The sequence below is a fragment of the Equus asinus genome, chromosome 21 (genome assembly GCF_041296235.1).
Source record: "Equus asinus isolate D_3611 breed Donkey chromosome 21, EquAss-T2T_v2, whole genome shotgun sequence".
NCBI classification, from domain to species: domain Eukaryota; kingdom Metazoa; phylum Chordata; class Mammalia; order Perissodactyla; family Equidae; genus Equus; species Equus asinus.
Genome location: NC_091810.1, coordinates 47,987,205 through 48,012,448, shown reverse-complemented (window position 1 = coordinate 48,012,448; position 25,244 = coordinate 47,987,205). Strand labels below are relative to the sequence as shown.

General features: G+C 38.4%; 1 protein-coding gene across 15 annotated transcripts in view; it reads left to right on the top strand.

The window, feature by feature from the left end:
• The window catches only part of DOCK3 (dedicator of cytokinesis 3), a 438,078-nt gene that overhangs the window by 255,245 nt on the left and 157,589 nt on the right, over positions 1 to 25,244 (top strand). The window contains exon 1 of one of the 15 annotated variants that reach the window (XM_070493008.1): positions 8,699 to 8,732. The exons of the other annotated variants lie outside the window; for them this stretch is intronic. The gene's annotated coding sequence lies outside the window, so the exon portion shown is untranslated. Of the gene's footprint in view, positions 1 to 8,698; positions 8,733 to 25,244 lie in introns of those variants that run through there. 15 annotated transcript variants of the gene reach the window in all.

Here is a 25,244-nt window from a genome sequence, read left to right as displayed (position 1 = left end):
TTCATCAACCCAGAAGGAAGCCCTGAACCTAATAAACACTTGTTCCTCATCTCCCCACTCCCAGCCCCTGGCAGCCACCAGTCTGCATTCCATCTCTATGGATTTATCTGTTCTAGGTATTTCACATAAATGGAATCATACAATATGTAACCTTTTGTGTCTGGATTCTTTAACTTATCATAATGATTTTAAGCTTCATTCACGTTGTAGCATGCATCAGTACTTCATTTCTTTATGTGACTGAATAACATTCCATTGTAAGGATATGCTACAATTTGTTTATCCATTCACTCATTGATAGACAGTTGTGCTGTTTCTACCTTTTGGCTATAGTGACTAGTGCTATTATGAACATGTATGTGTATGTATTTGTTCGAGTGCTGGTCTTTTATTCTTTTAGATATATATCTAGGAGTGGAACTGCTGGATCATATAGTAATTCTGTGTTTAACTTTTGATGAACTGCAAAACTGTTTCCCAGTGGCTGAGCCATTTTATATTCCTACCATCAAGGTACAAGGATTCCAATTTCTGCACATCCTTATCAACACTTGCTATTTTCTTTTTTTTGTTTTGTTTTTTCATTATTCTAGCTATCCTACTGGGTGTGAATTAGTACCTTATTGTGGTTTGATTTGCATTTCTATGATGGCTAATGCTGTGAGCATTTTTTCTTGTCTTTGTTGACCATTTGTAGATCTTCCTTGGAAAAATGTGTGTTCAAGTCCTTGGCCCATTTTTTAATTTAATTTAATTTAATTTTTTTGGTTTTTTTTTTTGCTGAGGAAGATGCGCCCTGAGCTAACATCTGCTGCCAATTTTCCTCTTTTTATACGTGAGCCACTGCCACAGCATGGCCACTGGCAGATGGGTGGTGTAGGTCCATGCCCAGGAACCAAACATAGGCTGCTGAAGTGGGGTGTGCCAAACTTAACCACTAGGCCAAAGGGACTGGCCACATTGGCCCATTTTTAATTGGATTATTTGTCTTTTTGTTGAGTTCTAAGAGTTCTTTATATTTTCTGAATAGTAGACCCCATCAGATATATGATTTGCAAATATTTTCTCCTATTCTGTGTCTTTTTACTTAATTGATAATGTCATTTGATGCAGTTTCTAATTTTGATGAAGTCCAATGTGTCTATCTTTTTCTTTTATTGCAGATGCTCTTGGTGTCATAGAACACATTTTTAAATTTGTGTACATGTATTGTGAACAATTTGATACCAAAAAACTTGTGCTCATATGTAGAAGAATGTTATTTTTGTAATAGCAGATATTTTAAGGCAATCTAAATGTCCTTAAGTAGTAGAGAAATGACTAAATAAATAATAGTGTAATGCTTGAAAAGACTGAGGTGAAAAGAAGTGAGAGAGGGACTAAATTAGTTTTCCATCATTACATAACAAATTAACAATAAATTTAATGTATTAAAAACTTACCCATCTTTTAAGTTCACAGTTCTATAGGCTAGAAGATGGCCAAGGCTTGACTGGGTTCTCTGCTCGGGGTATCACAAGGCTGAAATCAAAGTGTCAACTGGGCTGCATTCTAGTCTGAAAGCTCTAGGTGAAATTTTGCTTCAAGCTCATTGGTGGTGGTTGGCAGAATTCAGTCTCTTACAGTTGTAAGACTGAGGTTCCCATTTCCTTGCTAGCTGTCAGCTGGGAGCCTCTCAGCTTCTAAAGTCCACCTGCTTTCCTTGCTATGTAGCCCCCTCCATCTTCAGGTTAGCAACAGTGATATGAATCCTTTCCATACTTTCAATCTCTGACTTCCTTTTCTGCAACTAGCAGGAGAAAATTCTGGCTTTTAAAGGACTCCTGAGACTAGGTCAGGCTCATTCAAATAATCTCCCTATTTGATGGTCAACTACGCCAAGTAACATAACCTAATCATGGGAGTAAAAGCAACCATATTTACAGTCGCAGGGATTATGCAACCCTAGGATTGGGGGGCACGGATTTGGAGGACCATCTTAGAATTCTGCCTACAACAGGGACTGCTTCTACCTAACCACATTCTATAAATAAAAGAAAGTTAATGAAATATTGTTCAGTGAATGCAGCAAATTTACAACTGTATGTATGGTATGACTTGTATTTGTGGGGGAAAATTATATATGTATATGCATATTATATATATATATTATAATCTCTAGTAATTTTTTAAGAGACTGCAATTTTTTTCAATTATTTTATTGAAGTCATGATGGTTTATAACATTGTGTAATTTCAAGTGTACGTTATTATTTATCAGTTTCTGTATAGACTGCATTGTGCTTACCACCAATAGTCTAATTTTTATTTGTCACCATACATATGTGCCCCTTTACTCATTTTGCCCTCTCCCCAATCCCTTTCCCCTCTGCTAATCACTAATCTGTTCTCTTTATCCATGTGTTTGTTTATCTTCCACATATGAGTGAAATCATGCAATGTTTGTCTTTTTCTTGTCTGGCTTATTTCGCTTAATATCATAACCTCAAGGTCCATCCACGTTGTTACAAATGGGACAATGTTGTCGTTTTTTATAGCTGAATAGTAGTCCATTGTATATGCACTACATTATCTTTATCCACTCATCAACCCAAGGGTACTTGGGTTGCTTCCACGTCTTGGCTATTGTGAATAATGCTACGATAAACATGGGAGTGCATAGATGTCTTTGAATTGTTGATTTCAAGTTCTTTGGATAAATACCCAGTAGTGGGATAGCTGGATCATATGGTATTTGTGTTTTTAATTTTTTGAGAAATCTCTATACTGTTTTCCATAGTTGATGTACCAGTTTACATTCCTATCAGCAGAGTATGAGGGTTCCCTTTTCTCCCACATTAGTTATTTTTTGTCTTGATCATTATAGCCATTCTGACAGGTGTAAGGTGAGATCTCATTGTAGTTTTGATTTGCATTTCTGTATTAATTAGTGATGTTGAACATCTGTTCATGTGCCTGTTGGCCATCTATATATCTTCTTTGGAAAAATGTCTGTTCATGTCCTCTGCCCATTTTTTTTTATTGAATTAATGGTAGGTTACAATCTTGTGAAATTTCAGTTGTACATTATTGTCTGTCAGTCGTGTTGTAGGTGCACCCCTTCACCCTTTGTGCCCACTCCCCACCCCACGTTTCCCCTGGTAGCCACTAATCTGTTCTCTTTGTTTACATTTTTACATTCCTCATATGAGTGGAGTCATACAGAGATTGCCCTTCTTTATCTGGCTTATTTCACTTAACATAATTCCCTCAAGAGCCATCCATGTTGTTGCAAATGGGATGATTTTGTTCTTTTTTATGGCTGAGTAGTATTGCATTGTATATATATACCACATCTTCTTTATCCAATCGTCTGTTGATGGGCACTTAGGTTGCTTCTACGTCTTGGCTATTGTAAATAATGCTGCAATGAACATTGGAGTGCATGGGACTTTTGGAATTGCTGACTTCAAGCTCTTTGGATAGATACCCAGTAGTGGGATAGCTGGATCGTAAGGTAGTTCTACTTTTAATTTTTTGAGGAATCTCCATACTGTTTTCCATAGTGGGTGCACCAGTTCGCATTCCCACCAGCAGTGTATGAGGGTTCCTTTTTCTCCACAACCTCTTCAACATTTGTTACTATTTGTTTTAGTTATTTTTGTCATTCTAATGGGTGTAAGGTGATATCTTAGTGTAGTTTTGATTTTCATTTCTCTGATGATCAGCGATGATGAACATCTTTTCACGTGCCTATTTGCCATCCATATATCTTCTTTGTAGAAATGTCTGTTCATGTCTCCTCCCCATTTTTTGATTGGAGTGTTTCATTTGTTGTTGTTGGGTTGTGTGAGTTCTATATATCTTATGGATGTTAAGCGTTTGTCGGATGTACAACTTGCAAAGATTTTTTCCCAGTTAGTGGGTTATTTTGTTTCAATCCTGTTTTCCTTTGCCTTGAAGAAGCTCTTTAGTCTGATGAAGTCCCATTTGTTTTTTCTTTCTATTGTTTCCCTTCTCTGAGAAGACATGGTGTCTGAAAAGATGCTTTTAATACTAATGTCAATAGTGTACTGCCTACATTTTCTTCTAGAAGCCTTATGGTTTCAGGTCTCACCTTTAGGTCTTTGATCTATTTTGAGTTTATTTTTGTGAATGGTGAAAAAGAATGGTCTATTTTCAGTCTCTTACATGTGGCTTTCCAGTTTTCCCAGCACCATTTATTGAAAAGACTTTCTTTTCTCCATTGTATGCCCTCAGCTCCTTTGTCGAAGATTAGCCGTCCATAGATGTGTGGTTTTATTTCTGGGCTTTGAGTTCTGTTCCATTGATCTGTGCACCTGTCTTTGTCCCAGTACCATGCTGTTTTGATTACTGTAGCTTTGTAGTGTGTTTTGAAGTCAGGGATTGTGATGCCTCCAGCTTTATTCTTCTTTCTCAGGATTGCTTTAGCAATTCAGGGTCTTTTGTTGCCCCAGATGAATTTCAGGATTCTTTGTTCAATTTCTGTAAAGAATGTCATTGGGATTCTGATTGGGATAGCGTTGAATCTGTAGATTGCTTTAGGTAGAATGGACATTTTAACTATGTTTATTCTTCCAATCCATGTGCATGGAATGTCTTTCCATCTCTTTATGTCATCATCCATTTCTTTCAGAAAAGCCTTGTAATTTTCATTGTATAGGTCTTTAACTTTCTTAGTTAAATTCACCCCGAGGTATCTTATTTTATCTTATTTTTTTTATTAAGACTATGATAGTTAACAACCTTGTGAAATTACAGTTGTACATTATTATTAGTCATGTTGTAGGTACACCACTTCACCCTTAGTGCCCTTCCCCTACCTCCCCCTTTCCCCTGGTAACCACCGGTCAGTTCTCTTTGTCTATGTGTTAACTACCACCTATGAGTAAAGTCATACAAAGTTTGTCTTTCTCTCTCTGGCTTATTTCACTCAACATAATACTCTCAAGGTCTATCCATGTTGTTGTGAATGGGACAACTTTGTCCTTTTTATGGCTGAGTAGTATTCCATTGTATATATATACCACATCTTCTTTATCCAATCATCAGTTTCTGTGCACTTAGGTTGGTTCCATGACTTAGCTATTGTGAATAACGCTGCGATGAACATAGGGGTGCATGGGACTTTTGGAATTGCTGATTTCAGGTTCTTAGGATAGATACCCAGTGGTGGGATGGCTGGGTCATAAGGTATTTCTGTTTTTGACTTTTTGAGAAATCTCCGTACTGTTTTCCATAGTGGTTGCTCCAGTTTGCATTCCCACCAACAGTGTATGAGAGTTCCTTTTTCTCCACAGCCTCTCCAACATTTGTCACTCTTGGTTTAGAATATTTTTGCCATTCTAACAGGTGTAAGGTGATATCTTAGTGTAGTTTTGATTTGCATTTCCCTGATGATTAGTGATGGTGAGCATCTTTTCATGTGTCTATTGGCCATCTGTATATCTTCTTTGGAGAAATGTCTGTTCATGTCCCTGCCCATTTTTTGATTGGGTTGTTTGATTTTTTGTTGTTGAGCCGTGTGAGTTCTTTATATATTATGGAGATTAACCCTTTGTCGGATAAGTAACTTGTAAATCTTTTTTGCCAATTAGTGGGCTGTTTTTTTGTTTCCATCCTGTTTTCCTTTGCCTTGAAGAAGCTCTTTAGTCTGATGAAGTCCCATTTGTCTATTCTTTCTATTGTTTCCCTCGTCTGAGGGGTTATGGTGTCCAAAAAGATTCTTTTGAAACTGATGTCAGAGAGTGTACTGCCTATATTCTCTTCTAGAAGACTTATTGTTTCAGGCCTAATCTATAGGTCTTTGATCCATTTTGAGTTTATTTTAGGGAATGGTGAAAAAGAATGGTCAATTTTCATTCTTTTACATGTGGCTGTCCAGTTTTCCCAGCACCATTTGTTGAAAAGACTTTCTTTTCTCCATTGTATGCCCTCAGCTCCTTTGTCGCAGATTAGCTGTCCATAGATGTGTGGTTTTATTTCTGGGCTTTCAATTCTGTTCCATTGATCTGTGCACCTGTTTTTGTCCCAGTACAATGCTGTTTTGATTACTGTAGCTTTGTAGTATGCTTTGAAGTCAGGGATTGTGATGCCTCCAGCTTTATTCTTCTTTCTCAGGATTGCTTTAGCAATTCGGGGTCTTTTGTTGCCCTGTATGTATTTCAGGATTCTTTCTTCAATTTCTGTAAAGAATGTCATTGGGATTCTGATTGGGATAGCGTTGAATCTGTAGATTGCTTTAGGTAGAATGGACATTTTAACTATGTTTATTCTTCCAATCCATGTGCATGGAATGTCTTTCCATGTCTTTATGTCATCACCGATTTCTTTCAAGAAAGTCTTGTAGTTTTCGTTGTGTAGATCTTTCACTTCCTTGGTTAAATTTATCCCAAGGTATTTTATTCTTTTTGTTGTGATCGTGAATGGGATTGAGTTCTTGAGATCTTTTTCTGTTAGTCCATTGTTAGCATATAGAAATCCTACTGATTTATGTATGTTGATTTTATACCCTGCAACGTTGCTGTAGCTGTTGATGGGGTTTTCTATATGTAAGATCATGTCGTCTGCAAACAGTGAGAGTTTTAGTTCTTCGTTGCCTATTTGGATTCCTTTTATTTCGTTTTCCTGCCTAATTGCTCTGGCCAACACCTCCAGTAGTATGTTGAATAAGAGTGGTGAAAGTGGGTACCCTTGCCTTGTTCCTGTTCTGAGAGGGATGGGTTTCAGTGTTTGTCCATTGAGTATGATCTTAGCTGTGGGTTTGTCATATATGGCCTTTATTAGTTGAGGTATTTTCCTTCTATACTTATTTTATTGAGAGCTTTTATCATAAATGGATGTTGGATCTTGTCGAATGCTTTCTCTGCATCTATTGAGATGATCATGTGGTTTTTGTTTCTCATTTTGTTAATGTAGTGAGTCACATTGATTGACTTGCAGATGTTGAACCATCCCTGTGTCCCTGGTATAAATCCCACTTGATCATGGTGTATAATCTTTTTGATGTATTGCTGTATTCAGTTTGCCAAAATTTTGTTAAGGATTTTTGCATCTGTGTTCATCAGTGATATTGGCCTGTAGTTTACCTTCTTTGTGTTGTCCTTGTCAGGTCTGGGGATCAGGGTGATGTTGGCTTCATAGAATGTGTTAGGGAGTGCTCCATCTTCCTCAATTTTCTGAAATAGTTTGAGAAGGATAGGTATTAAATCTTTGAATGTTTGGTAGAATTCTCCAGAGAAGCCATCTGGTCCTGCAGTCTTATTTTTGGGGAGGTTTTTGATTACTGTTTCTATTTCTTTACTTGTGATTGGTCTATTCAGATTCTCTATTTCTTCCTGATTCAGTTTGGGGAGGTTGTAAGAGTCTAGGAATTTATCCATTTCTTCTAGGTTGTTCAATTTGTTGGCATATAGTTTTTCATAGTATTCTCTTATGATTCTTTGTATTTCTTTGGTATCTGTTTTGATTTCGCCTCTCTCATTTCTAATTTTATTTATTTGAGACTTCTCTCCTTTTTTCTTAGTGAGTCTGGCTAAGGGTTTATCGATTTTAATTTTTTTGAAGAACCAACTCTTTGTTTCATTGATCCTTTCTACTGTCTTTTTTATTTCAATATCATTTATTTCTGCTCTAATTTTTATTATTTCCCTCCTTCTACTGACTTTGGGCTTTGTTTCTTCTTCTTTTTATAATTTTGTTAGGTGTCGTTTGAGATTGTTTATGTAATATTTTCCTTTCTTATTGAGGTGAGCCTGTATTGGAATGAATTTCCCTCTTAGGACTGCCTTTGCTGTGTCCAAAATAAGTTGGTATGGCGTGTTTTCATTTTCATTTGTCTCCAGATAATACTTGATTTCTTCTTTAATTTTTTCACTAATCCATTGTTTGTTCAGTAGCTTGTTGTTTAGTCTCCACATTTTTGCCCCTTTCCCAGCTTTATTCTTGTAGTTGATTTCTAGTTTCATAGCATGATGATCTGAAAAGATCCTCCATATTATTTCAACCCTCTTGAATTTATTGATGCTTGCTTTGTTTCAGAAGATATTGTGTATCCTTGAGAATGTTCCATGTGCACTTGAGAAGAATGTGTAACCTGCTTTCTTTGGATGAAGTGTTCTATATGTATCTATTAAGTCCATCTGGTCTAATTTTTCATTTAATTCTATAATCTCCTTGTCGATTTTCTGTCTGGATGATCTGTCCATTTGTGTTAATGGGGTGTTGAGGTCCCCTACTATTATTGTATTGTTGTTGATGTCTCCTTTTAGTTTTGTTAATAGTTTCTTTACAAATTTTGGTGCTCCTGTGTTTGGTGTGTAATTTATAAGTGTTATGTAATCTTGGTGGAGTGTCCCTTTTATCATTATATACTGCCCCTCTTTGTCTGTCTTTATCTGTTTTGCTTTGAAGTCTACTTTGTCTGATATAAGTATGGCAACACCTGCTTTCTTTTGTTCAATATTAGCTTGGAGTATTGTATTCCATCCCTTAACTCTGAGTATGTGTTTGTCTTTGGGGGTGAGGTGTGTTTCCTGGAGGCGGCATATTCTTGGATCTTGTTCTTTGATCCATCTTGCCACTCTCTGTCTTTTGATTGGATACTTCAATCCATTTACATTTAGAGTGATTATTTAAACATGGGGGCCTTCTGCTGCCATTTTATCACTTGTTTTCCAGTTCTTTTGCATTTCCTTTGTTTCTCATTCCATGATTTTTGGATTCCTCACTCAAGTAGGTAAATTTCTGTATTGGCTTTCTTCTTATTTGTTATTCTTGTTATTTGTTTAGTGCTTACCAGGTTGTTTGTATAACACATCTTGTAGATGAGATAGTCCATTTTCTGATAGTCTCTTATTTCCTTAAATTAAAACATTCCATCCATTTTCTCTTCCCCTTCTAGGTTGTTATTGTCAGATTTTTTTTCCTCTTCCTTTTTGTGTTGTGAGTTTGTGGTTATAATGACTAGGTTATATTTATTCTTGGTGTTTCCATTCTGTTTATCTTTAATGTTTTATTTACCTTTTGCTAACCTGTTCTGATGGAGAGCTGCTACTTTCTGTTGTTGTCCTTCTGCTTATCTCCTTTGTTCTGAATTTTGTAACCTCTTTCCTTTTCTTGATTTTTCAGGTATGAGGTTCTTCCTGAGCATTTCTTGAAGAGCAGGTCTTGTGGCAATGAACTCCCTTAACTTTTGTTTATCTGGGAAGTTTTTATTTCTCCATCGTATTTGAAGGATATTTTCACTGGGTAGAGTATTCTTGGCTGCAGGTTTTTGTCCTTCAGAGTTTTGAATATTTCATTCCAATTTCTTCTAGGCTGTAGGGTATCTCCTGAGAAATCTGCTGATAGCCTTATGGGGGTTCCTTTGTAAGTTATTTTCTTCTGCCTGGCTGCCCTTAGTATTTTCTCTTTGTTGTTGACTTTTGCTAGCTTCACTACTATATGCCTTGGGGTTGGTCTTCTTACGTTGATAAAGTTTGGAGATCTGTTGGCTTGTGTCACATGAAGTTCCATCTCTCTCCCCAAGTTTGGAAAGTTCTCAGCCATTATTTCTTTGAACAGGCCTTCTGCCCCCTTCTCATTGTCTTCTCCCTTTGGTATACCTATAATCCTTATGTTGCATCTCCTAATTGAGTCGGATAATTTTCAGAGAGTTTCTTCATTTCTTTTTAGTCTTAGTTTTCTCTCCTCTTCTGTCTGCAGAATTTCTATATTCCTATCCTCAAAATTGCTAATTCTGTCCTTCATATTATCGACCCTACTGTTCAGAGAGTCCAGATTTTTCTTAATCTCCTCCATTGTGCTCTTCATCTCCACTATTTCTAATTGGCTCTTCTCTTTTGTGGCATAGCTCCTGAACTCATTGAGTTGTCTACCTGAATTCTCTTTTAACTCGTTGAGTTTTTAAATAATGGCTGTTTTGAAATCATCATCATTTAGGTTCTATATTTCATTGTCTTTGGGATTGTTTTCTGGGTACTTATCATTTTCCTTCTGTTCTGGAGATTTAATATATTTTTTCATACTGCTGGATGGCATGGATTTGTGCCTTCACGTAGAGATAGAGTTTAGTTACTGCTTCCACTTGTTGCAACTGGTGTCAGGGGAGAGCAACTGTTTAGACTGCACCAGCCAGGAACCCTGTCAGCTGTTACTGACTGGACCTGGGCCCCTCCTTGTAGTCACAGTGGTCCTGTGGGGTCCCTCGTCAGTTGTGGGGGCAATTGCAAGGGGGTCTCAGGCTGCTGGTGCCTACTGTTGCAGACCACCTAGACACGCTCCCTCCTTGAGGTCTGCAGCGGTGTTATGGGCTTTCCCAGCAGCTGGGAGCAGGACCACGTATAATCGCAGCTGTGTCACTGTCAGAGCCCACAAGATCACACTTGTCCACTATAGGTCCCAGCAGAGCTATGGGTATCTTCTGCAGTCTGTGGTTAGCTCACCTAGCTGTGCTACTTTTGCCCCAGGGCCTTCCAGCCTTGTGATTGCCGGTCGGCACCTCTCCACTAGTACTGTGCAGAGGCTTTCGCTGAGGCTGCTGTGGGAACCTGGAGTTCCCTCCTGGGTCATGTAGCCATTTCACTGGAGCTCCACCCAGCCCCCAAGCACGCCCACGGGAACTCCGGGTGCCTCTTGCACCTTCCTGGGCACAGCCGGAGACCATGGGCCCGGCAGTGGCTGGCAGGCTGGTGCCGTGCTGGGGATTCCGCTCTTTGGTTGCTTCCCGGTGTTCTGAATGCTGGGCGGGGCCTCTCTGCTAATGGCGAGCAGAGGCTTTCCCTGCCGGCGGGTGCGGGACCCTGGAGTTTCCCCCTGGGCCATGGAGCCGGGTGCTGGAGCTCCACCCAGCCCCCAAGCACGTCCACGGGAACTCTGGGCACCTCTTGCACCATCCCGTGCACAGCCAGAGTCCATGGGCCTGGCAGCGGCTGGTTGGCTGGTGCCCTGCCGGGGATTACGCTCTTTGGGAGCTTCTTGGTGTTCTGAATGCTGGGTTGGGCTTCTCTGCTAATGGCGAGCAGAGGCTTTCCCTGCTGGTGTGTACGGGACCCTGGAGTTTCCCCCTGGGCTTAGGTGTAATTGTGGGGGGCTTAGGTAGGGCTGTAGTCACCTGTTTCCACCGTCGCTCTGCCCGTGAGTGTAAACTCCCACCCTTGGTGCGTGGCGATGCTATGGGGGAGTCCCCGGTAAGAGAGCCTGTTGCAGGTACTAGGCTGTCCGGGGGTTGGGGGTCAGAGAGTTTTCACCTATCTCCACCTCCTGCAGGGGGGAAGTCTGTCCGCCTTCCGATGTATAGCAGCACGGATCTCTCTGGCATCTTGAGATGCTATCTTTTGTTAACTGGTGAATGTCCAATTAGTTGTAGATTCAAAGGGGAAGAGACAAAGAAGACTACTCACTCCTCCATCTTGGTCCCACCTCCTAGTATTTTATTCTTTTTGTTGTGATTGTGAATGGTGTTGTGTTCTTGAGTTATTTTTCTGTTATTTCGTTATTAGAGTATAGAAGTGCTACTGATTTATGTAAATTGATTTTATACCCTGCAACTTTGTGGTAGTTGTTGATTACTTCTAACAGTTTTCCAGTGGATTCTTTGGGGTTTTCTATATATAAGATCATGTCACCTGCAAACAGCCAGAGTTTCACTTCTTCCCTTTCTGTTTGGATTCCTTTTATTCCTTTTTCTTGCCTGATTGCTCTGGCTAGGACCTCCAGTACTATGTTAAATAAGAGTGGTGATAGAGGGCATCCCTGTCTCGTTCCTGTTTTCAGGGGGGTGGCGCTCAGTTTTTGCCCATTGAGTATGATGTTGGCTGTGGGTTTGTCATATATGGCCTTTATTATGTTGAGGTAGTTCCCTTCTATGCCCATTTTGTTCAGAGTTTTTATCATAAATGGCTGTTGGATCTTGTCAAATGCTTTCTCTGCATCTATTGAGATGATCATGTGGTTTTTATTCCTCAGTTTGTTGATGTGGTGTATCACGTTGATTGATTTGCGGATGTTGAACCATCCCTGTGTCCCTGGTATGAATCCCACTTGATCATGATGTATGATTCTTTTGATGAATTGCTGTATTCGGGTTGCCAAAATTTTGTTGAGAATTTTTGCATCCATGTTCATCAGCAATATTGGCTTGTAGTTCTCCTTTTTCATGCTGTCCTTGTCAGACTTTGGTATCACCGTGATGTTGGCCTCGTAGAATGTGTTAGGAAGTGTTCCATCTTCCCTACTTTTTTGATATAGCTTGAAAAGGATAGGTATTAAATCCTCTCTGAAAGTTTGGTAGAATTCCCCAGGAAAGCCATCTGATCCTGGGGTTTTATTCTTTGGGATGTTTTTGATTGATGTTTCAATGTGTTTCCTTGTGATTGGTCTGTTCAAATTGTGTGCTTCTTCTTGACGAAGCTTTGGGAGATTGTAGGAGTCCAAGAATTTATCCATTTCCTCTAGGTTATCCCTTCTGTTGGCATATAGTTTTTCGTAGTATTCTGTTATAATCCATTGTATTTCTGCAGAGTCTGTTGTTATTTCTCCTCTTTCATTTCTGATTTTGTTTATTTGAGCTTTCTCCCTTTTTTTCTTTGTAAGTTTGGCTAGTGGTTTGTCAATTTTATTTATCTTCTCAAAGAACCAGCTCTTTGTTTCATTGATCCTTTCTACTGCATTTTTTTGTTTCAATAGCATTTATTTCTGCTCTGATTTTTATTATTTCTCTCCTTCTGCTGACTTTGGGCTTTGTTTGTTCTTCTTGCTCTAATTCAGTTAGGTATAGTTTAAGATTGCTTATTTGGGATTTTTCTTGTTTGTTAAGATGTGCCTGTATTGCGATGAATTTTCCTCTTAAGACGGCTTTTGCTGTATCCCATATGAGTTGATATGGCATGTTATCATTTTCATTTGTCTCCAGGTATTTTTTGATGTCTTCTTCAATTTCTTCAATGATCCATTTCTTGTTCAATAGCATATTATTTAGTCTCCTCATCCTTGTGCCTTTCTCAGCTTTTTTCTTGTAGTTATTTTCTATCTTTATAGCATTATGTTTGGAGAAGATGCTTGTTATTATTTCAATTTTTTTAAATTTCTAGAGGCTTATCTTGTTTCCCAACATATGGTCTATACTGGAGAATATTCCCTGGCAGCTTGAAAAGAATGTGTATTCTTCTGTTTTGGGATGGAGTGTTCTATATATGTCTATTAAGTCCAACTGTTGTAGCTTTCTGTTTAACTCCACTGTTTCTTTGTTGATTTTCTGTCTGGATGATCTGTCCATTGATGTTGGTGGGGTGTTGAGGTCCCCTACTATTATTGTGTTATTTTTGATATCTTCTTTTAGGTTTGTTAATAGCTGTGCTATGAACTTTGGTGTTCCTGTGTTGGGTGCATAGATATTTATAAGTGTCATTCCTTCTTGATGAAATGTCCCTTTGATCATTATGTATTGGCCCTCTATGTCTCTCTTTACCTGCCTTATCTTGAAGTCTGTTTTGTCTGATATAAGTATTGCAACACCTGCTTTCTTTTGTTTGCTATTAGCTTGGAGTATTGTCTTCCACCCCTTAATTCTGAGCCTGTGTTTGTCTTTGGAGCTGAGGTGTGTTTCCTGGAGGCAACAAATTGTTGGATCTTGTTCTTTAATCCATTTTGCGACTCTGTGTCTTTTTATTCGAGAGTTCAATCTGTTTACATTGAGGGTGAGTATTGATGCATAAGGGCTTAATGCTGTCATTCTGTTGCTCGTTTTCCGCTTTTCCTGTGTTTCCTTTGTTTCTTGTCCTGTGTGTTTTAGCCTACCCATTGACTTTTGCAATTTATTATGCTGGGTTTATTAGATTTTTCCTTATTTATGTTTTGTGTCTCTGCTCTGTTTTTCAGTGTAGTGGCTACCCTGAAGTCTATATTCGGAATCTCGTGTATAAGATAGTCCATTTTCTAGTGGTCTCTTACTTCCTTAGCCTACACTGATTCACTCCCTCTCCTCCCCCCTCCTAAATTATTTTTTTCATCTCTTATTACAGCTTGTGCTGTGAGTTATTGGTTAGAGTGCTAAGATTGTCTTTGCTTTGGTGATTTCCTTCCCTTTATCCTAATGCTATAGTTGAATATTTGCTATCCTAGTCTCATTCTATCTATCTCCCTACTCTGTGTTTTTTGACCCCTTTCTCCCTTTTTTCTTTTTTCAGGTGTGAGAGCCTTCTTGAGGATTTCTTGTACTGGAGGTCTTGTGGCTACGAAGTCCCTTAGCTTTTGTTTGTCTGGAAAAGATTTAATTTCTCCCTCATATCTGAAGGATATTTTTGCTGGATAGAGTATTCTTGGCTTAAGATTTTTATCCTTTAAAGTTTTGAATGTGTCATTCAGTCTCTCCTAGCTTGTAGGGTTTCTATAGAGAATCTGCTGAAAGTCTGATAGCGGTTCCTCTGTAGGTTGTGTTCTTCTGCCTTCCTGCCCTGAGTATTCTTTCTTTGTCATTCATTTTTGCCATTTTTACTACTATATGCCTTGCAGTATGTCTTTTTACATTGACAAATCTAGGAGATCTGAAAGTTTCCTCCACACACATTTCTCTCTCAATCCCTAGATTTGGGAAGTTCTCTTCTATTATTTCGTTGAGCACACCTTCTGTTCCATTTTCCTTTTCCATGCCCTCAAGAATTCCGATTATTCTTAAGTTGCATTTTCTCATTAAGTCAGCTATTTCTTGGAGATTTTCTTCAGTTTTTTTAATTCTTAATTCTCTTTTTTCCTCTGTCTGGAGCCATTCAGCCTGTCTGTCTTCAGTTATGCTAATTTGCTCCTGTCTGGTGTCTACATGGGCATTCAGGGAATCCGTATTCTGTTTTATCTGATCCATTGTATTTTTCATCTCTAGTATTTCTGATTGATTCTTTTTTATAGTTTCAATCTCTTTTGTGAAGTAACTCCAGAACTCATTGACTTGTTTCTCTGTATTTCCCTTTAGCTCATTTAGTATTTTGATGATAGCTATTCTGAACTCATTTTCACGTATTTTACCTATTTCCAAGTCCTCAGGACATACTTCTGTGTTTTTATTGTTTTCCATTTGGACTGGAGCTTTTATAAATTGCTGGATGGTATAGGAGTGGCTTTTGTGCATGATGCTATTATTCGGTTACAGTTACAGCCTGTCACCAGTAGATGGGGGTTGAGAGCCGCACATTCTCAGCCCTCCACCTTCAGCCCTGATGGCAGTGTGCAGCACGGGTTGAGGGAGGAGGGGCACTTTGTCTCACATGCAGACCTGGATTCCAATCAGCTCTCACTTTCTGGTCTTCCAGGGCCCTGGCTTGATTGGGTACCCCCAGGCAAAAGCTTTCCTCTGTTAGAGAGTTTCTGCTGCAGGGGCAGTCGGTGTCCTGGTGGACACATGGCCCCTCCCCCGCTCCTTCCCTCGCCTGCGGCAGCGATCCCAGTCTCTAGGGGAGGGAGCAAAGATCTCTCTTACCATGTTCCGCCTCCTCCGAGGGTGGCTTCAGCCTCTCTGCCCTCTGTCATTTGTCTTCTGTAGGTCTCTGATGATTTCCGTTATTAGGATTTTTGTTTGGTTGGAAAACAGTTGCTCTTTTTTATTGTAATTTGGAGGGGAGAGAGTCCTGGGTGAGCTCACTCTGTCATGTCCTTTAGTTACTTTCTGATGCTCTCCTCTGCCCATTTTTTTATTGGATTCTTTGTTGTTTTGTTGTTGAGTTGTGTGAGTTCTTTATATATTTTGGCAATTAACCTCTTGTGAGATACATGATTTGCAAATATTTTTTCTTAGTTGGTGGGTTGCCTTTTCATTTTGTTGATAGTTTCGTTTGCTGTTCAGAAGCTATTTAATCTGATGTATTCCCATTTGTTAATTTTTTCTTTTGTTTCCCTTGCCTGAATAGACATGGTATTCAAAAAGATGCTGCTAAGACGGATGTCAAAGAATGTACTGCCTGTGTTTTCTCTTAAGAGTTTTACGGTTTCAGGTGTTACATTCAAGTCTTTAATCCATTTTCAGTTAATTTTTGTGTACAGTGTAAGATACTGGTCTACTTTCATTCTTTTGCATGTGGCTGTGCAGTTTTCCCAACACTGTTTATTGAAGAGATTTTCCTTTCTCTCTTGTATGTTCTTAACTACTTTGTCAAAGATTGACGGTCCATAGATGTGTGGTTTTATTTCTGCACTTTCAGTTCTGTTCCATTGATCTGTGTGCCTGTTTTTGTGCCAGTACCATGCTGATTTGATTACTGTAGCTTTGTAGTATATTTTCAAGTCAGGGATTGTAATTCCTCCAGCTTTGTTCTTTTTTCTCAGGATTGCTTTGACTCTTCAGGGTCTCTCTTTGTTCCATATAAATTTTAGGATTCTTTGTTCTATTTCCATGAAGAATGTCATTGGTATTCTGATTAGGATTGCATTGAATCTGTAGATTGCTTTAGGTAATATGAACATTTTAACTATGTTTATTCTTCCAATCTATGAGCATAGAATATCTTTCCATTTCTTTATATCTTATTCAATTTTTTTTAATAATGTCTTATAGTTTTCAATGGATAGGTCTTTCACCTGTTTAAGTTTATTCCTAGATATTGTATTTGTTTGTCATGATTGTAAATGGGATTGTATTCTTCACTTCTTTTTGTGCTAGTTCATTATTAGTGTATGGAAATGCGACTGATTTTTTTAGTTTGATTTTGTACCCTGCAACTTTTCTGTAGTTGTTGATTATTTCTAATAGTTTTCTGATGGATTCTTTAGGATTTTCTATATATAGAATCAAATCATCCACAAACAGCAAGTTTCTCTTCTTCCTTTCCAATTTGGATACGTTTATTTCTTTTTCTTGCCTAATTGCTCTGGCCAGAACCACCATTACTATGTTGAATAGGAGTGGTGAGAGTGGGTAGCCTTGTCTTTTCCTGTTCTCAGAGGGATGGCTTTCAATTTCTCACTGTTAAGTATGATGTTGGCTGTAGGGTTCTCACATATTACCTCATTATGTTGAAGTATTTTCCTTCTATACCCATTTTATTGAGAGTTTTTATCATAAGTTGATGTTGGATCTTGTCAGATGCTTTCTCTGCATCCGTTGAGACTATCATGTGATTTTTATTCTTCATTTTGTTATTGCGGTATGCCACATTCATTGATTTGTGGATGTTGAACCATGTTTGTATCCTTCGTATAAATTCCGGTTGATCATAGTGTATGATCTTTTCAGTGTATTGCTGTATTCAGTTTGTCAATATTTCATTCAGAAGTTTTACATCAGTGTTCATCATTAATATCAGCCTGTAGTTTTACTTCTTCATGTTGTCCTAGCCTGGTTTTGGTATCAGGGTAATGTTGGCCTCATGGAATGAATAAGGAAGTGTTCCGTTATCTTCAATTTTTTGTAATAGTTTGAGAGGGATAGATATTAAATATTTGAATGTTTGGTAGAATTGTCAAGAGATCCCATCTGGTCCTGGACTTCTGTTTCTTGGGAGGTTTTTGATTACTGTCTCAAACTCTTCACTTGTGATTAGTCTATTCAGATTCTCTGTTTTTCTTAGTTCAGTTTCTTGAGGTTGTACTAGTCAAGAATTTATCCATTTCTTCTATGTTATCCAATTTGCTGGCACATCATTTTTTATAGTATTCTATTGTAATCATTTGTACTTCTGTGGTATCTGTTGTAATTTCTCCTCTTTTGTTTCTAATTTTTTAAATTTGAGGCTTCTCTTTTTTTTTTCTTAGTAAGTCTGGCTAAGGGTTTGTCGATTTTGTTTATCTTCTGAAAGAACCAGCTTTTACTTTCATTGATCCTTTCCACTTTTTTTTAGTCTCTATTTCATTTATCTCTAGTCTAATTTTTATTATTTTCCTCCTTATGGTCACTTTTGGCTTTGTTTGTTCTTTTTCTAGTTCTTTTAGGTGTAATTTAAGATTACTTATTTGAGGTTTTTCTTATTTGTCGGGGTGGGACTATATTGTTATGAATTTCCCTCTTATAACCACTTTTGTTGCATCCCGTATGAGTTGGTATGTTGTATTTTCATTTTCATTTGTGTACAGGTATTTTTTAATTTCTCCTTTGATTTCTTCATTGATCCAGTGGTTGTTCAGTCACATGTTGTTACTTTCCACACTTTTGTGACTTTCCCAGCTTTTTTCTTGTAGTTGATTTCTAGATTCACAGCATTGTGGTCAGAAAAGATGCTTGATGTGATTTCAGTCCTCTTCAATTCATTGAAGATTGCTTTGTTTCCCAACATATGGTCTGTCTTCAAGAATGTTCCATGTGTACTTGAGCAGAATGTGTATGCTGCTATTTTTAGATGGAATGATTTATATATATCTATTAAGTCCGTCTGATCAGGTGTTTCATTTAGATCCACTGTATCCTTGTTGCCTTTCTGTCTGGATGATCTGTCCATTGATGTAAGTCGGGTCTTGAGGTCCCCTACTGTTACTGTGTTGCTATTAGTTTCTCCTTTTAGGTCTGTTAATAGTTGCTTTATATACTTTGGTACTCCTATGTTAGGTACATATATATTCATAAGTGTTATATCCTCTTGATTGACTGTCTCTTTTATTATTATATATTGCCCCTCTTTGTCTCTCATTGTCTTTTTTATCTTGAAGTCTACTTTGTCTGATATAAGTATGGCAACACCTGCTTTCTTTTGTTTGCCGTTTGCTTGGAGTATCATCTTCCATCCCTTCACTCTGAGCCTGTGTTTGTCTTTAGCACTGAGATTTGTTTCCTCGAGGCAGCATATTATTGGATCTTGTTTTTTAATGCATCCAGCCACTCTGGGTCTTTTTATTAGAGAACTCAATCCATTTACATTTAGAGTGATTATTGATATATGAGGGTATAATACTGCCATTTTATCTCTTGTTTTCCAGTTTTATATTTCCATTGTTTCTCTTCCCTTATATTTCTGAATGCCCTTTCAGTTTGTTGGTTCTCTCAGTTTTCTCTTTATTTATGAATTGTGGTTCTGCTCTCATTTTTTGTTTAGTGGTTATCATGTGGTTTGTATAAAAGATCTCGTAGATGAGATAGTCCATTTTATGATAGCCTCTCATCTCCATTAGCCTAAGCAGATTCCATCCCTTTCCTCTTACTCCTCTGAGTTATTCTTGTCACAAATTATTCTGTTTTGTGTTATGAGTTTGTGACTAAATTGAAGTGTTTATAGTTTTTTTTTGTCTTCCTTCCTTTTATCTTTTATATTATGATTAGGTGTTTGCTAACCTGTTCTGATGGAGAACTGCAGATTTCTGATTTTATCTATCTCCTTGCTCAAAGCTTTGTAGACCTTTCCCTTTTTGTTTCAGGTATGAGGACTTCCTTTATTATTTCTTGTAAGAGAGGTCTACTGGCGATGAACTTCCTCATCTTTTGTTTATCTGGGAAAGCTTTTATTTCTCCATTTTATCTGAAGGATTATTTCACTGGATAGAGTATTCTTGGCTGAAAGTTTTTATCTTTCAGTGTTTTGAATATATCATTCTGTTCTCTCCTAGACTGTAAGGTTTCTGCCAAGAAATCCACTGAAAGCCTGGTAGGGGTTCCTTTGTAGATTATTGTTGTTCCTTGCTGCCCTTAATATTTTTTATCATTGACTTTTGACAGTTTTACTATTATATGCCTTTGAGAAGGTCTTTGTCATTGATGTAATTAGGAGTTCTATTGGCTTCATGTATTTGTAAGTACAGTTTCTTCTCCAGGTTTGGGAAGTTCTTAGTTGCAATATCTTTGAACAAGTTCTCGGCTCCTTTCTCCCTCTCTCCTCTGTCTGGAATACGGGTAATTCTTATGTTGCTTTTCCTAATTGAGTCAGATACTTCCTGAGGAATTATTTCATTTTTTACAGATCTTAGTTCTCTCTCCTCCTCCACCTGAAGCATTTCTATATTTCTATCCTCTAAATCACTAATTCTGTCCTCCATAACATCAGCTCTATTTTTTGAGTATTCTCAATTGCTTTTTATCTCATTAATTGGGCTCTTCATATCCAGAATTTCTGGGTTTTTTTTTTTATAGTTTCTGTCTCTTTGGTGAAGTTATTCCTTCTGCTCATTAATTTTATTCCTCAGCTCATTGAACCCTCTTTCTGAGTTGTCTTGTAACTCATTGAGTTTCTTTATGATAGCTATTTTGAGTTCTCTTTTACTTAGATTGTAAATTTCTGTGACTTCAGGGTTGGTTTCTGGAGACGTGTGATTTTCCATGTGGTCTAAATTGTTACTGTAATTTTTAATGGTGTTCGATGGACTGATCCTTTCCCAGCATATTTGTGGTAGTATCAGGTCACAGATTCCACCTGCTACTGCTGGAGGAAAGCAGGAGCTGTTTCTGAACCCACCCCATCTACTGGAAGTTGTGCAGGTATGGTGGATGCTCCTTCAGGCCAGGATAGCATTTGAGTGTCTGCTGGGATGCCACTGCCTCTTATTACAATCACACCAGCCACTGTGCTTGGTGAGCAGTGCTTCTTCCCAAGGTCTGAGCAGGGGCCACTCATTCAGGCCGTAGCAGCACGCTGGGCCTCCTGCAGGCTGGATTAGCATTTGTGCTTGCATGCAGGACTGCCACTGCCTCCTCTTACAGTCACGCTGGGGAGTGTTCCCACTGGCAGGGCTACGGCAGCATGGTGGGCACTCCCACAGGCTGGGAAAGCATTCATGCATGGGCTGCCACTGCCTCTTCTTGCAGTTGCACCAAGGCACATCCCCACTGAAAGGGCCTCAGCGGCACAGTGTGTTCTTCTGTGGGCCAGGATAGCATTTGCCCACAGTTTGGGCTGTCCCGGTGTGCTCTTAGAGTAGTTCCAGCTGCTGTGAGAGACCTGAAACCTGGCTGATGCTGCCAGGGAGGGGTAGGGGAGCGCCCAGCTCTCTCCACTGCTTCCTGAGGACCCAGTCCATCCACCATTAGGTGTATAGCTGTGAGGTTCTCTCAGGTACCCTGTTGTGCTGTGTATGTATCCTCCATTGGTCAGTGAATGTCCATTTAGTTGTAATTCAGAGGGGGTAAAACAAAGGGAATATCTTACTCTGCCATGTTGCTGACATCACTCCTAAAATTTTGAGAAAGAATTCTTGAACTGACAGATATTTGAAGTTTTGGTAGTAATAATTTCTTTCTTAAAGTAGCTGGCAACAATCTTAAGGAAAAGACAGTTATAGCAAATTATAGCAAATATTGGCTTTCCTGTATGAGTAGAAAAATACACCAAACATTTTTCAGTTATGCTTTTCTCCTTCTTCAAATGGCCACCTTGGCAGTGTGGAACAAACATCTGCTTTGCTTTTGAGTGCTGAGGGGGTAAGAGAAGAATAGATCATGTAAATGACCAGAATTGAAAATATCTTATGTATTGTTTTCCTAATACCATGGGTTCCCCTTCTGTAAGGAACTCATTGCCTTTTTTTAAGAAAAAATTTGTCTGTATACACATTTATTATGATTACTAACCATCATCTTAATGTATTTAATAATTACCACATAATTACTACCTCAAAATAATACAAAATGTTCTCTGAGAATAGAAGTTGTATTATAATCTGCATTTGGTTCTGTATGGATATAGTTATCTTTTCCATTATGTGAATTTCCTTATTCATAGGAGGAGTATCATTGTGTAACATATTTTCTCTACACCACTGTTGTGCTTGTTAATATGCCTGGTTCTCTCAATGGCCCTCTACAAATTTAGCAGAGTGCTCTCAAGCTTCGGTGTGCCAATAATTGATTCCATCACTCAACTGGCTTTCTCTAAGGGGTCTACTCTATGCCAACTTTTCCTCTAAGGCCTTGGGAATACAAAGTTGCCCTCAAAAACTTAATCTCTCTTGATTATCATGTGAAAACACTTATGTTAGCCATTTTTTCATGGATGTTGTGCAAAAGTAAGCTAAAGAGCCTCATGCTCTTGGAGTTCACTCAGCATTCAAAATACCCTTGCGTAGAATTAACTTTTTCTTGAAAATCAGTTACTTCTGTAACTGAAGTAGAGGGCTCTGCCTGAGAGTCAAGCATTCTACCCAAATGAGATAAGCTGCCTCTGTGAAAATCTTGAATGCCCCTGGAGAGAAATTTTCTTTTAAAATGCTGGATGAGAACTTTGTGTATTAAATCAGTTTTTCTTCCCTCTGCAAAAGATGTCGTGTCTTATAATACAACTGGAGGTTATCTGCAGGAGCTCAGGCAGGCAGTGACAGACCTGCAGTTCAGTCTTTGTTCTTCCACTCAGGGCCCCACAAGCTGTCTGATCTTGGTCTGAGACATACACTCCAGCTCACTACCCAACATTCCCCCAAGAATTTCCTGTGACTACCAACAGGGGTAAGAGGAGCTGGTATATGGCTCTAGTGACTGTCAATATCACTTTCTTTTCTACCCTGCTTTCTAGTCTGTCGTTATCTTTATGCATATTTTCCCTAGAAATTACAAAAGTCTAGGGAAGTTAAAAATTAGCTTACTCTCTCTCACACAAAGGAAGCCAGGGATCTTTGCCCTATGGATGGAGAAAATAACACACTGATATTTAAGTGAAACTATTTATAAACCTCTTGTCTTATAAGTTTTCTCATTAATATTTCTTACGTAACTCAAAATGAAAATATAGACAGAATGAATGCAAATACAGTTTAAAGCTAAATATCTTTTATTCCAGTGTCTAAGCTAACCCAACACATCTACGTAGGCATTAGATCTTGCTCAGAAATAAGAGAGTGAAATCTGCTAAGAGATAGGCAAAGTGAAACTTTTACTTTAGATATATACGTTGGCCCATGGTTAAACCTATATCTTTTTTCATCTGAGAATACATTCAGAAGTTCTCTCCTATGTACAGCATTTCTCATTATGTTCTGAGTCTAGATGTCAGGCTGGAGAAAATTTTTAAGACAATATCCTACAGAGTCTGGATAAAACAGTAAACAAAATTATCAGGTTCTTTAAGAAGTTGTTTACAAGAAATTTGCCTTCTGCTTTGTCTGGACCATAACACACAGTACAAAGTAGAATAGAATGACTAGTGCTTCTGATATAAGCTGTAAAAAATCTACTGCCTAGAGAGAAATGTGGAGAATTAGGTGATATCAGAGATAGAAGTTATAGTGGATTGATATAGTCATTTGTTTATGAATCAAATATTTATTTTGTGTAGACTATGTGCTTTCGCTCTTATAGACTCTAGAGATCTGACAGTGAATAAAATACACAAATTCCTGCCCTCATGACACTTACATTCTAGTGGGCAGAGTCACTCAACAAATGTAATAAATGAGTAAATTATATAATATATTCATAGGGATAAATATTATGGAATAGAAAAAGTAAAGTATGAGGGAGAATTTGCTATTTTGAATAAGGTAGTCAGGGTAGGCTTTACTGAGAAGGTGAACATACCATGGGACTGTCTTCCCTGGGAGAGACCTCTTTTCTACCATCCTCTCATCCTTGGATTCAAAATGACTTCCACATTAATGAGGTGGAGCCAAGGGATGAAATTACAGTCAGCCTTCTCACTCTTGTGGTCACTTAGTATAAATAAGTAAACTAGATATAAAAACTTTGCAGTAATCCAGATGAGAGATGATGGTGGCTTGGATTTGGGCTACTTTTTAAAGGTAGAACTAGAAACTAGACTATGCTGGTTTCCTTTCTGGTAGGGTAGAGTGAGCTCCTAACAGAGCAGTGCTTCCACAATTAAATATTAACACTGAGTAAAATCTAAAAAACAACCACCTTTGGTTCTTCAGATTGAACAAAAGCAGGCAGATATTGGAGGGGAGTAAAAACTTGGAGAAAGGGACTAACACAAGGTAAGTTTCCTTTTTTTATGGTTTTGATCCGATCTGTAGTCTCAGCATAGCATGGGGTAAGTAAAACTCCACCAGAAAGCCTGCCGTATTTTTAGCATGAGGAACCAAGAGATGGAGCCTCAGGCAGGCGTGACCACTGAAAGGATTCCTAGACAGGAGAGAGTAGGAGATGGAGAATCCCAAATTCCATATATGAACTCCGCCCATGTCACTGGTTGATCCCTGAACCACACATAGGCATGGCAAACTCAAAGCAGCTAGCGACTAGGGCTAAATGAGTGCTAAGATTTGAACAGTCATCAATCACAGGAGGAACAGATTACAGATTAAGTCTAACCAAGTTAATTCCCTATTAAAACAAAAATACTAACTAACCGTCTTCAGAAGAATGTAAGAGAATCTAGAGGCTTCACAACATAGAATTACAGTGTATAAGATACGATCCAAAATTATGGGATGTACAGAGAACTAGGAAAGTGTGACCCATTCTGAAGGGAAAAAATCAACAGAAGCCAATCCTGAGATAACTCAGGTGTTGGAATTATTAGAGGAGGACTTTTTTTTGATGAGGAAGAGTCAGCCTGAGCTGATGTCCATGCCAGTCTTCCTCTATTTTTTAGGATGTGGGCCACCAGCACAGCATGGCCACTAACAGAGTGGTGTAGGTCCTTGCCTGGGAACCAAACCCAGGCCACTGAAGCAGAGTGTACCGAACTTAACCACTAGGCTACTGGGGCTGGCCCCAGACAAAGATTTTAAAGCAGTGATTATAACATGTTCAATGACTAAAAAGATAGTAAAAATCTCAACAGGAAAATAGAAAATATTTGTTTAAATACCACATGGAAATTTTAGAACTGAAAAATATAATATCTGTGTTAAGAATATCTGGAATAAAAATATAACTGGATGAGATTAATTGAACCATGAGATGATAGCAGAGAGAATCAGTGAATTTGAAGGCCAATGTAACTTATCCAGTCTAAGGAAGAGAGAGAAAAAATATTGAAACAAAACAAGATAAACAACAAAGCCCCTGGGTGACAATTTCAAAAGGCCCATTGAAATTTCAGAGGGATGGGGCCGGCCCCGCAACCAAGTGGTTAAGTTCACATGCTCCACTTTGGTAGCCCAGGGTTTCGCCTGTTGGGATCCTGGGTGTGGATATGGCACCATTCATCAGGCCATGTTGAGGTGGCATCCCACATACCACAACTAGAAGGACTCACAACTAAAGTATACAATTATGTACTGGGGGGATTTGGGGAGAAAAAGCAATAAAAAGAAAAGAAGATTGGCAACAGTTGTTAGGTGCCAATCTTAAAAAAAAAAGAAAAGAAATTTCAGAGGGAGAAGAGAAAAAGAATGGAGCAGAAAAAACATTTGAAGAAATAATGGCAAATGACTTCTAAGATTTTGTGG